This window comes from Chelonoidis abingdonii, chromosome 11, assembly GCF_003597395.2.
Source record: "Chelonoidis abingdonii isolate Lonesome George chromosome 11, CheloAbing_2.0, whole genome shotgun sequence".
Lineage (NCBI taxonomy): Eukaryota > Metazoa > Chordata > Testudines > Testudinidae > Chelonoidis > Chelonoidis abingdonii.
In genome coordinates this window covers 21,044,521-21,054,307 of record NC_133779.1, presented here as the reverse complement: position 1 = coordinate 21,054,307, position 9,787 = coordinate 21,044,521, and the positions used below count along the sequence as shown (strand labels likewise).

Sequence of the window (9,787 nt, the reverse complement as noted above, 5' to 3'; positions counted from 1 at the left end):
CCAATGAAAGCCTGGAGCTGCTTCTTAGTCTGGGGAGCAGGCCAGTCCTGGATCGCCTCCACCTTGGCTGGCTCCCGCTTCAGGTGGCCGCCCCCCACCTTGTGGCCCAGGTATGGCACCTCAGCCATCCCCACCTTGCACTTTTCAGCTTTCATGGTCAGTCCTGCATCCTGGAGGTGACCCAGCACCCTCTTCACCTGGGACACATTCCTCTCAGGTCTGGCTGAAGACGCAGATGTCTTCAGTACAGGCCACGGCTAAACTCTCCATCCCCCTCAGTAGCTGATCCACCAGGCGCTGGAAGGTGGCCGGCGCTCCCTTGAGGCCAAAGGGCAGGGTCAGAAACTCGTAGAGCCCCAGAGGGGTGATAAAGGCCGATTTCAGCCTGGCATCTGCGTCCAGCGGCACTTGCCAGTAGCCCTTGAAAAGATCCATGGTGGTGAGGTACCGAGCACCTCCCGGCTTGTCTAGGAGCTCGTCAGGCCTGGGCATGGGGTAGGCATCAGATACGGTGATGGCATTGAGCATTCGATAGTCCACACAGAACCGGATCGACCCATCCTTCTTGGGGACCAGCACCACTGGCGAGGGGCTGGCGGACAGCTGGATCACCCCCAAACCAGCATATCCCTGACCTCTCTCTCCAGGTCCTGGGCTGGTTTCCCAGTGACCCCAAATGTGGAACACCTGAAGGGAGGGTTGGTTCCCGTCTCCACCTGGTGGACAGCCAGGTTAGTGAGCCCAGGCTGGGTGGAGAACAGCTGCCGGTATGAATGCAGCACCTCTCAGATCTCTGCCTTCTAGGCCGGGGTTCGCTGGTCTGAGAGGGGTGTATCCCTTCTGCCCATCTGAGTTGGCAGCAACAAGGGCTGGGTGCAGTATCCAGGGGTCCCGTTTCAATAACGCAATGCAAAACCAGCTCGAACCCCCACCCAGTGATCTGGGACAATTACATACCACCTCCCCGGGCGCCTCTAAGAGGCAACACTTCCCCTCTCGCAAGCACAGAGTCTGAGTGTAGCAAAATCCTTTTAATAAAGAAGGGAAACAATGCGGCATTACGCTGGGGAAACACCACATACAGGATTCCTAACACAAACCATGAACAAAAGACCCACCCCCAAGTAAGTCGTGCAGTGTCCTTCTCCCCTCAGGTCTTAAGTCCAGCAACCCAAAAAAACATCCAAAGTCCCAAAAGTCCAACACCCCAAATGTCTCTTGACTCCAGCAACCCTAAGATCACCAAAACAACCCAAAAGTCTCTGTCCCTGGTCAGTGCAGCCCCACAGTTCATAAATTGATCTGCAGCTTTTTACCTCCCAGCCTGGGGATGGGGGCGGGGTGCAGCGGTGTTAAGGGGCAACTTACGCGGTCCGAGGCCGACTGCCCCACCTCTCCATGGGGTTCTGCTGCAGCCGCTCCACTCTGCCAGACATCCCGTGAGCCGCTCCAGACGTTCCTCAAACTGCTCTGCTCTGCCAGCTGCTCCACTCCACCAGCTGTCCCGCGAGCTGCAAACTGCTCTGCCAGCCGCTCAGCAGCATATCTTCAGCCCCCCGCCCAGCACTCAGTGATTTCAGCTTGCAGTGGGGGAGCCTCAGGCACAAAGGGAATTTCAGGTCCTCAAAAGGGGCCAGGGTCAGCCTATCAGGCACAAACATCTGTCTCCCGCCTTTCTCAGTTCACTAGGTTGTGGAACCCACGTCCCTTGTCTAGCAAGTGCTATTTAGTTGATGGCGAGTCCCTCTGTCATGAAACAGTTCCATTGTCCTTGATTCACATAATCAGGGTAACAGCTCTTTATTCTTCCTGCCCCAATAACAGAGAAACTGGGGATCCCACACCAGCACAAGTGACCATTTGGGCGGCTGTGGGCTCTTGCTAGGCAGAGTGTGTGTGGCGTGCCTATGCAAACAAGATCAGCCCCTGAAGTTCTTTTCCACAACTCGCCACAATTCACCACCGGATGTCAGGGGAGAGCTCATCCTGACTCTGCTTACACAGGCAAACTCATAGACTCACTAGATAAAAGGTCAGAAGCCTTCTCCTTTCCTTCACCACACACACGCTCAGGAATCTTTTCCTTCTTGCCACAAGTTTTTGCACCATCAGTAGGTAACACAATCAAATCACCCTTCTGCTCTCCTCGTGCCCTGGCTAGGATATCACACTGACCAGCAGAGTTGCTACACCTTTTTCCAACCACACATTAGCAACAGGCAAAATACAAGCACCAGAATTGTCTGGTCTCTGGGACTTTGCTAAGACACTGACGGGACACAGCCTAGTCACAGGGTGTCACGGAGTCACCGGGCGATGCTCTGGAACTGCTCCCCACTAAGCCAGGCAGGACTTTGGGGAGCCTCCTCTCCCTTGGAGCAGACTTGTTCAGGGCAAGAAGCCCACCCGTCTTCACCTCCTGGGTCTCTCCTTGGAGCATTCAGCAATCCTCTGCCCTTCGGTGCTTCCCGACTAGACACTCACCGACGCTGCGAGCCACCCAGGCGGGCTCCGTGGGAAGCCCAAAGGTTGCCTGCACCCCCACTTGGCAGTCAGACGTGACTCTCGGCCAAGCAAAACAGAAGTTTATTTGATGACAGAACAGGGGTCTAAAACAGAGCTTAGTAAGATAAACAGCGAACCAGCCCTCGGCCGGGTCCATTCTGGGGGGCTAGGAGAGAGCCCCTAGGGTCTGCACTTCACTCCTTATCCCCAGAGTAGCTCCAGACTAACAGCCTCCAGCCCCTCACTCTCTGCTCAGCTCCTTTCCCGGGCCAGGAGGTCAACCTGATCCCTTTGTCTCCAACCATCCTGCAGTTGCACCTTTCAGAGGGGGCCCAGGCATAAGTTTGCTAGGATATCAGAGTGCCAGGCATTAGGTGCACGGCCCTTTGCTCTGCCGATACTTTAAAAACTGCCTAGGGACACACTGAGGCCCAACACAGTAATTCAGACAGAGCAACATAGAACTCCCAAGTTCGTCAACATCAGCGGCCTTTCCCCAGTCAACGCTGTCCAGCAGACCACGACTTAGGACCATTCCTCATGGGCTTAAGTTGATCCAGAACCAACTCTGGAGACAACTCAACTATTCTCACCCTCACAGGCTGAAAAGGCATCTTCTGTCTGACTCCACAGACACAGAAGAGCACTGAGACACATTCCTCCTTCGCCCAGAACACACAGCTTGGGATATCATTTCCCTTGTCCCAGTGTGACAATCGGTTCTGGCGGGATCCAAGCTGAGAGTCCCAATTCAGACCAATTTGGGCTTCAGACTAGGGGAGTCACAGAGTAGCCCAAGACTAGGGTTTTCACCTCTAAGGCAAACCAAACCAGCCAGACAAAGAAGGAACCGGTTTCAACCCCACTGGCTAACGCCATAAAGTCACAGCAAACAATTTCCTTAGACAACTCCAGTCTCCCAGGATCACCACCTCAGTACCGCAGTCATCCTGGGGATAACAGTTATGAAACTCCTATCACCCAACAGAAGAAAAAGGTTCTCTTTGATCCCAAAGGACCAAGCCCCAGACCCAGGTCAATAATGTTTATTAGAGAATATTTAAATAAGATGATACAACGCAGTTTGGTGTGTCATGTCATATAGTCATCCGGGGGCAGCATACAGAGTCATGGGGGGAATGCCTGGGTATTTGGTTATGGGTTAGCATAGTAGTAACATACGTCTGTAATGTCCCCAATGTGGGGTTACGGTGGGTGGGGTCAAAGTAAATAGTAGGGGAACAGTGAGGGTCATCACTCATCTAATGGGGTTACACATAGTCATGATTAGAGCAAAGCGGGCCGGGTCATGGGGACAGGGTGACCCTCACGTGGTGGAATCCGAATCGGTGGAGTTCAGGACTCAGGGGTGTAGTTTTTAAGTAGGGGGGTTGTAAGGGTTTTCCCCCCTCCCCCCCCGTGGGTGCGTGGAGCCACACGGCTCACTCCTTGGTACTAGCGGTGGCCGGTGATGTGTCGGTGTAATGTCCCTGGCACCGGATAGTGTCCGACGACCATCAAACGTCTCATGAGTCGCGCATAGTGACCGAGCCCTCACCAGCCAGCCTAAGTAAGCTTTGTTCAGGGTCCAGGTCGCTTAGCCCTCCGACGATCAGGGCGCGGTGTAAACCTTCGTAGCCCTGTTCCCAAGGTGCAGTCAATACACATAGATCTACCCACAAATAAAGCGTTGCCGAATCCTTTAGATCTAAAAATCTAAAGGTTATCCTAAAAGTAAAAAGGGTAAGAGAGAAGCGGAAATTTGAAGCTAGAATTGGAATAAATAGAAGCAATTCGCTACAGTAATGGGCAAAGTTTTAGTCAGGTTGTAGCACGAGGAGTAAACTGCAGGGTTCAAAGATCAAGTCCTCTGGAGATACACCACAAGCTTGAGGGTCATCAGTCCTTTGTCCAAGCGGGTTGTTACAGTTTGTAGAAGTCCCTCCGAGGTAAAGAGCAGGGACTGAAGAACAGATGGAGATGAGGCACTCAAGCCTTTTAAGGCATCCAGGTGTAACAAACCTCTTTGTCCTTAACTGGTGGAAAGTATACGCAAAATGAGTCTGAGTGACATGGGCAAGTCCGCCGCATATGGTGCTGAGTTACAAGGCCAATAGGATGCCTCTCTCGTCAATGGTAATTGTGTGAGCTGATGTCCTTATGGCCATCAGCAGGCTCCGAGTCAGATCCTACCAACTTGTCTGGCGAGTTTTAAAATTAAAATACAGACAGTATAGAGCCAGACAATTTAAAAAGCAGACAGTATAAGAGCCAATTACTCATAGACTTCAATTATAACAGTGATCCCCCTACATAAGACACACATACCATTCATTGACCCCGCCACGGCACCTACCTAATCTGGTCTTAGACCCCCTATATGACTCTCTTTTGCACATATTTGTGCCAAAGATTAATCCAACGTACGACTCAGTATCAGCAGTTCTATATCGACCCAGCACAAGGGCTGTTCACAGACAACTGCTTGCAGACCGAGTAGCTTCCTCATGCAGGCAACAATACCCCTTGACAAGACAACAGGCACATCCCTCCACTGTCACACTTTCTCCCACAAGGTAACAGGTAAGGGATAGGGACTCTCACCTTCCACTAATCCTTGTCTTCCCAAGCTGCTGACTAACACTCTTCTCCTCTGTCAAACTATAAAGGAGGGAACAGCCCTCCTGTACAACACTAAATCCTCATGGCCAGAGACAGCTCAAAACTCTTTTGCCTTGAAAGCTAAAAAGTTCAGGTAAACCCTGGCGACACCTACCCAAAGGACCAATAAGGGACAAGAAAACTTCAAATCTTGGTGCGGGAAAGGCTTTTGTTGTGCTCTTTTGTTTGGTGTTCGGTTTGGGACTAAAAGGACGCAAATCCAAAATCCAGGGCCCCAAATCATTTGAATCATCTCTCAATGTTTCAAACTTTAAGATAACAGCACCAGGCAAGGCGCTCTTAGTTGATCTTTGTTTTCCTCAACTTGTAAATGTCCCTTTTCTGTAGAGGATTTACCTCTGTTTGCTGTATAATGTGAACTAAGTCACAGTGGCGTCTCCGGCTCTATGAATCTTATTATCACTGTAAAGTTATTTTCCATCCTGATTTTACAGAGATGATTTTTACCTTTCTTTCTTTAATTAAAAGCCTTCTTTTTAAGAACCTGATTGATTTTTCCTTGTTTTAAGATCCAAGGGGATTGGATCTGGACTCACCAGGAATTGGTGGGGGAAAGAAGGAGGGATGGTTAAATTCTCCTTGTGTTAAGATCCAAGGGGTTGGATCGGTGTTCACCAGGAACTTGGTGAAAAGGTCTCGCAAGGCTGCCCAGGGAGGGGAAGGTTTTGGGGGGAAAGGGGGTATTCCAGACACTGAGGAATCTGGATGGTGGCAGTGAAACCAGATCTAAGCTGGAAGTTAAGCTTAGAAATGTTTATGCAGGTCCCCACATCTGTACCCTAAAGTTCAGAGTGGGGGAGGAACCTTGACATCCTCGGACAAACCTTTGGAGACACCTTCCCCAGGCAAATCATTGCCCATAAGAGGCACAGGGTTAAGATCATTCCTTTCCTGTGACTGGCTACCTGGACTGAACAAAGATTTAGTATCTTTCCCCAATCAAAAGATCCTTAGCAATAACCCCCTTACCCCAGCTATAACCTCATGCTGAGCCCCAGTCCATTCCAGGTGGATTCTGGCTAAAGGCACGTACCGTAAACTCACAGAGGACTACAACATTCCCACTCGGATTTGGTAAATAATCTTCCTCTTTGACCAGATCTGCTTTAAGAAGAGTGACGTTAGAAGCCATCATTTGCCATAAAGAGCTTTCACTGGTGACCTTTACATGATCTCTGAATTTTCCATGACCACTTATATACTGAGCATTGGCCCAGCTTGTGGGGTCCATTGGGTTACACCCAGACAACTGCTCAGAGTTAGACAAAATACCAACATTGTTAGACGTGGGACTTTCAAGAGGATACAATTTTTGCTGTTCTTCCTTTGCTTTTTCTGACTTCTGACAAGTGTGAAATACAGACAGTACAGAGCCAAAATTCATAACTTCAACTACAAAAATGACACATGCACTCAGACCCCATAATCATACCCAGCAACCCACAACCTGGTCCTAGACGCCTCACCTGACCCCCTTTATACAAGATTTGGTGCCACTACAGGACCTTGGTTGCAACAATGATCTATATGGTCCCAGTTGCATTACACCCTCTTAACTGAGTCTCCATATCAGCCACTCTATCATCTCGCCCTGCATTTGTTTCAGACAAACAGCCCTATAATTATAATGAGTGACACTGATATCTGGGTGTTTCCAAGAAATGGGAAGGTGGGGCAGCCGCCATCCAGAAGGGGAGAGAAAATGTTAGGTGTGGAGAACACAGGGATTGCAGACATTTCAGAGTGAACTAGTGGTGTGACTCAGTTTCCCTAATTTATTATGCATCGCCACTCGGTGGGTGCAAGGGAGTGAAGACCCCCCCTGAGAGGGAGGTCACCCCTGACGGCTGCCTGGCTCCGGGAATGACCCCAGGGGTACAGAGACAACTAACTTGTAATGAGCGGTAGGGACCGTGGGGCCGGGCGGGAGTAGACGGGCTTTGGAGCCCTGCTGGTGACCTGGGCATGGCCACATTTTAACACTTGTCACTGATGGCGAATCTGTCGCAACCCTGGGGACAAGCCCCGCTCCCTGTTAGACCTTTTCCATCTTGTTTCCAGTCCGAATTTGTCTGGTTCCAACTCCGGGTCCTCGACTGGGTTCAACCTGCCTCTGCCAGTGAAACATTCGCTCCCCACATCAGTACTTCCAGACGGGGGTTAGTCACCCCTTCGCCGCCTCCTCCCTAAGAGTCTGGAGTCTCTCACTTCTCCTGGCTCTTTGCCCCCTCTTCGATTGAATCGCCCCCGGCTGGCACTGCGGGCCCTGGCAGGGCCCGATCTGGCAGTGAAATCGCCTCTCTGCCCCTACGCGAGATTCCCACTTACGCAGCACAGGATGGCATTCGCCCTGTTGGTCACAGCGTCGCCCCGGGAGCTCACGGACAGCTGATCATCCACCCCGCCCTCTAAATCTGCTTCAGAGTCACTGCTCCGCAGGAGAGACTCCCCCGGCCTGTGTACGGCTGACACGCTTCGTTCCTCGTGTACGGTGACATTTAGCCGCGTTCCAACCACGGCATTGGGTTGTGATCCACATTGCTCTGAACCGGGGCCCTGGCAGCTTCCCTTGTTCTCACTCCTTATTTCCCACTGAAGTGTTAACAGGGGGATCCTGGTGCCGTACCGGCATAGTGGTGTGAGCGGTGGGATACTATATCCGAAGTGGTAACAGTGGGATGCTGGCGCCGTAAAGGCACCTGGTGTCGGCGGGGATGGTTGACTCGCTTGGCGTGAGGCCGGAGGTGTTGTCACATGATGCGTTTGCTCCAGGTGTTTTGGGCTGATGAGGCAGCAAAGCCCTGGGTGGGTGGTGGCAGGAACCTTGCGTCATGCGCCCCGGGGCAGCCGGGGACAGAATTAAGCTAATTATTGCCGTGCCCCCGTGCCAAGAGAAGGTGAGGCCGGCCCCTTTGCACTGCCCCCACAAGCCAGAAACCAGCCTAGCCCGCCCTCCCCAGGTATAAAACACCCCTGCCCCGCGTCAGGAGCTGCACATTCGCTGCTGACTCCCTCCGCTCGCCTACACAGCCATGGACAGCTCCCTGCACGCCATGCTCGGCCTTGTGCTCGGCTGCTGCCTGTGGGCGTGTGGGGCCAGGAAAAGATCCATGTTACCAATGGGGGGATATGGGGCACGTGGGGAAAGGAACAGTCCTGCCCCGGCAACAGCTTTGCCATTGGATTCTCCCTGAAGGTAAAGATTCACCCCTGCTAGCCCGGCTCCCTCCGGCCCCACTCCCTGCCCCCTTCACCCTCCCCACAGCCCCTGCCCCCTTCCCCAACCCGGCTCCCCCCTGCCCTACTGCCTGCCCCCTCTCCCTCCCCACATCCCCTGCCCCCTTCCCCAGGCCCTGCTCCACCATGCCACCTGACCCCCTGCTCTACCACCCAACCTGGATCCCCCTGCCCCAAAACGCCCTGAGCCCCTCTGGCTTGATTCCCTCCCACACCACTCTGCCCCTCACCCTCTTGTACTGAAGTCGATGGGGAACCAGTCTCTAAATCCCAGGCTTGCCTGTACCACGCACCCATTGGGCAAGGTGGAGCTGCCCAGCTCGCCCGGGGACGACCGGCCCTGACAACGCAATCCTCAGCTGCTCTGCTCCGACGACAGCCCATCCAGTCCAACGTGGGGCCGTGATACACGTGGGGAGGGGCCACAATGCGAGGGTGCGGCAGGAGCACAGGGGCAGCAGGCCTCTGTGCACACCAGTTGAAATAGGGTGTCACCAAACAGAGCTGGTCGGTGGGGGGTTAGCAAGTGGCAGAAGATGGGGGGTGGCATCGATGGTGGGATGTCAGTGGTCAGCAGTGGGTTAGTGTGTCAGAAAGTGGGATTGTGGTGGTGGCAGAGGTGGGATCGTGGGGGTGGCAGCGCTGGGATACCAGCAGCAGGCTCCCCACCCAGAAGCGCACAGGGTGGGGGCCTTGGGCCGTGCCACCCCTATGGGCCGTGCCCACTGACTCGTTGTTCTCCCAGGTGGGAGCTCGTGGGCCTAGTGAGAAATGCCCTTGGGGCAGCGGCGTGACCCCAGTTCCGGCTCGCGGGTGGAGCCAGTGCCGAAGGGCCTCAGGACGACAACGGCCACAACATCGCAGTTCAATCATAGCACGGCGGGAGAGCTGAGGGGCGGACGGCGGTTGCTGGGCAAGTGGGGCCCCGAAGCCGCCCTGCGGCCCACGGGGCATCTGCTCCATCGCCACCAAAGTGGAGGCCCCCCAGGGCAAAGGGGACGACATGGCCTACGACGACCCTCTCAAATGCTGCAAGGCCCAAACCCTGACCCCCCCACAAGCAGCCACCCTCACCACCGTCAATGCAGCCCCAACCTCAACCAACCCCCACCTCCACAACCCAGCACCCCACTTCAACCCTGCCCCCCCCACAACCCACCGCCACACCTCAACCGACGCCCCCCACTCCACACCCAGCCCCACCACTTCAACCCTGCCCACTCCACAACCCAGCCTCCCACCTACCGAGCCCCCTCCACACCCAGCCCCACCCTCGACTGAGTCCCCCACCACTATCACCACAGCCCCCTCACCTCCACACCCTGGCCCCCACCTCAACTGAGCCCCACCACCAATCACCTGC

At 53.9% G+C, this 9,787-nt stretch overlaps 1 pseudogene; it reads left to right on the top strand.

Moving 5' to 3' along the window:
- Positions 1–8,219: 8,219 nt before the first annotated feature.
- On the top strand, positions 8,220–9,766 carry LOC116822678 (vitelline membrane outer layer protein 1-like; annotated as a pseudogene).
- The last annotated feature ends 21 nt before the right edge of the window (positions 9,767–9,787 follow it).